Source organism: Haplochromis burtoni, unplaced genomic scaffold (assembly GCF_018398535.1).
Source record: "Haplochromis burtoni strain Fernald_Lab_line unplaced genomic scaffold, NCSU_Asbu1 Contig_2151, whole genome shotgun sequence".
Taxonomy (NCBI): Eukaryota; Metazoa; Chordata; class Actinopteri; order Cichliformes; family Cichlidae; genus Haplochromis; species Haplochromis burtoni.
The window spans coordinates 10,420-14,215 of record NW_024584512.1 but is presented as its reverse complement, the minus strand read 5'-3'; the positions used below and the strand labels follow the sequence as shown (position 1 = coordinate 14,215).

The window sequence follows — 3,796 nt, the reverse complement described above, 5'->3', positions numbered from 1 at the left end:
CTGAAACCTTTGACTCAGATATAATGTGTTGTGAGACACGTGTGGCTCCTGAGCCACTGTCTGTGAATCACAGCATTCGGTAATGTCCATGACCCACACATTGGATTCCAACTCACTGTTCATCTAAGACCTGAAGTCAGGATAGCTAATAATTTATTGACAGCTCCATTACATGTGTGTGTCACAGGTCGTCTCTAGAAACTCGACATAACCACAGTTAATGCCTTTTATGCATTCATCATTTGCTAGAGGGCATTGAAAACTGAATAACCTGGCGCAAATTTCTTCATGTTTGCTACCTCACGGTCCGATTTTGAGTGCGCATGCATTGGCACCATCTCCTTCCAGGTAACAAGGAAATTAAATCATTCACATGGGTTCCTGATTGGCAGAACTAACTCGAGAAAAAAAATTACTCTAAATTTTGAGTTATGGATAGCGTTTTTTCTCTAAAGAGTGATACATGTGCCAGAAATGGCTGCCCCTGCTTCCTCCTCTGGATGCTTCTGAATTGAAGATTCACTTGTCCTCCTCCAAAAGGTCCAGGTGGTGGTACCAAATGAGAAGGAGGAGAAGAGGGACTGTAGAAGAGTTAATATCAATAAAAGCTGAGCAGGAGCTAAGAGCATGAACTATGAGAGGCTGAAAACAGAGCAGGAACTATGAACTAGGGGACTCAGAGCTAAGAGGGAAGTGGCAAATAACATGAACTGTGACACTATGAACCTTGGCGTATTCCGGAATTCCGAACATTCCGGAACCATGGCGCATTCCAGAATTCCGAACATTCCGGAACCTTGGCCCATTTCGGAATTCCGAACATTCCTGAACCTTGGCGTATTCCGGAATTCCGAACATTCCGGAATTATGGCGCATTCCGGAATTCCGAACATTCCAGAACTATGGCGCGAGGCTCTGGATTTCCGAACATTCCGGAACCTTGGCACATTCCGGAATTCCGAACATTCCGGAACTATGGCGTATTCCGAAATTCCGAACATTCCGGAACTATGGCGTATTCCGAAATTCTGTAAATTCCGGAATTTCGAACATTCCAGGACCTTGGCGCATTCCGGAATTCTGAACATTCCAGAATTCCGAACATTCCGGAACCTTGGCGCATTCCGGAATTCTGAACATTCTGGAATTCCGAACATACCGGAACCTTGGCGTATTCCAGAGTTCCAAACATTCCGGAACCTTGGCGCATTCCGGAATTCCGAACATTGCGGAACCTTGGCACATTACGGAATTCTGAACATTCCGGAACCTTGGCGTATTCCAGAGTTCCAAACATTCCGGAACCTTGGCGCATTCCGGAATTCCGAACATTCTGGAATTCCGAACATTAGAGGAACCTTGGCGTATTCCGGAATTCTGAACATTCTGGAATCCTTAACATACCGGAACCATAGCGCATTCCGGAATTCCGAACATTCCGGAACCTTGGCGCATTCCGGAATTCCGAACATTCTGGAATTCCGAACATACCGGAACTTTGGCGTATTCGGGAGTTCCGAACATACCGGAACCTTGGCGTATTCTGGAGTTCCAAACATTCCGGAACCTTGGCGCATTCCGGAATTCCGAACATTCTGGAATTCCGAACATTAGAGGAACCTTGGCGCATTCCGGAATTCTGAACATTCTGGAATTCCGAACATTAGAGGAACCTTGGCGCATTCTGGAATTCTGAACATTCTGGAATTCCGAACATTAGAGGAACCTTGGTGCATTCCGGAATTCTGAACATTCTGGAATTCCTAACATACCGGAACCTTGGCGCATTACGGAATTCCGAACATTGCGGAATTCCGAACATACCGGAACCCTGGCGTATTCCGGAGTTCCAAACATTACGCCAAGATTCCGGAATTCCGAACATTCCGGAACCTTGGCGTATTCCGGAATTCCGAACATTTCGGAATTATGGCACATTCCGGAATTCCGAACATTCAGGAATTCCGAACATTGCGGAACCTTGGCGCATTCCGGAGTTCCGAACATTCTGAAATTACGAACATACCAGAACCTTGGCGTATTCCGGAGTTCCGAACATACCGGGACCTTGGCGTATTCCGGAATTCCAAACATTCCGGAACCTTGGCGCATTCCGGAATTCTGAACATTCTGGAATTCCGAACATTCCGGAACCTTGGTGCATTCCGGAATTCTGAACATTCTGGAATTGCGAACATACCGGAACCTTGGCGCATCCTGGAATTCCGAACATTTCGGAACCTTGGCACATTCCGGAATTCCGAACATTCTGGAATTCCGAACATACCAGAATCCTGGCGTATTCCGGAGTTCCAAACATTCCGGAATTCCGAACATACCCGAACCTTGGCGTATTCCGGAGATCCAAACATTCCGGAACCATGGCGCATTCCGGAATTCCGAACATTCCGGAACCTTGGCGCATTCCGGAATTCTGAACATTCTGGAATTCCGAACATTCCGGAACCTTGGCGCATTCCAGAATTCTGAACATTCTGGAATTCCGAACATTCCGGAACCTTAGCGCATTCCGGAATTCCGAACATTCCGGAACCTTGGCGCATTCCGGAATTCCAAACATTCCGGAACCTTGGCGTATTCCGGAATTCTGAACATTCTGGAATTCCGTACATTAGAGTAACCTTTGTGCATTCTGGAATTCTGAACATTCTGGAATTCCGTACATTAGAGGAACCTTTGTGCATTCCGGAATTCCAAACATTCCGGAACCTTGGTGCATTCCGGAATTCTGAACATTCTGGAATTGCAAACATACCGGAACCTTGGCGCATTCCGGAATTCCGAACATTCCGGAACCTTGGCACATTCCGGAATTCCGAACATTCCGGAACCTTGATGTATTCCGGAATCCCGAACATTCCGGAATTATGGCGCATTCCGGAATTCCGAACATTCCGGAACTATGGATGTGTCCTTGATGCAACACAGCTGATTTAAGTGCCAAATGACATCCTCAATACATCTTGACGTTCTCCAGAGGCTTGGTAATATGTAAACCCTGCAGGACACCGGCCCTTGAGGCCTGGAGTTCGACACCCCTGTGATAGACAATGGGCAGGACTGTGTTTATTAAACGGAATATGGATAACATCTTGGAGAAGCTCATAGCTTTGAAATGGGTAAGATCTTGGAGAAGAAGAATGGGAATTGAGAGAATTGGTGACCAGTGACGGACATTTGACCAACTGTAAAAGCTGGATGCAGCTGTTCACACTAAACATAAACATTCACCGTCTTCACTCATGCAGCTATCGCGCTGGCGCCAGCTGAAGGCCTGCCAAGGTCGAAGCTGACTGGAACAACAAAAATTCTTCCATGATAAACAGAACTGTTGTCAGCACTCTTTGTCCCTCCTTTAAGGCCACATGGGTCCACTGGAGACTGTTGTCCTTCGCTTAACTGGGCGTTGTGACACTTTCTCTCAGCTGAACACGGGATACACACACGCACACACACATGTACACTGATACTGATACACTCTCACCGTCACCCTCCCTTCCCCAAACCAATGCCTCCTCCCATGCTTACCTCCCATCTGATGTGGACAGTGGATCAGCTGGAGGTGCGATCAAATATTGCAGTGGTCCCAGATCCAGCTGTGCACACTGGAATGTTGTTTGTCTGTGTTTTATTGTGTTATGGTGTGATGATATCTGTGCATTCCTGGATTATCCCTTTATGTTACACATTTCACTGTTTTTTCCTTTGCTACCTAACCTGGCCTGTCTCCCCAATGTGATGTTTGTGTATTTTATGTATGGTCAGCAAGGTCTGT

At 46.6% G+C, this 3,796-nt stretch overlaps 1 long non-coding RNA gene across 1 annotated transcript in view; it reads right to left on the bottom strand.

Moving 5' to 3' along the window:
* LOC121813649 overlaps positions 1-349 on the bottom strand; it is a 1,674-nt gene extending 1,325 nt beyond the window's left edge. The window contains exon 1 of the long non-coding RNA XR_006053808.1: positions 8-349. This is a non-coding gene — a long non-coding RNA (uncharacterized LOC121813649). The remainder of the gene's footprint in view (positions 1-7) is intronic.
* Between the last annotated feature and the right edge of the window lie 3,447 nt (positions 350-3,796).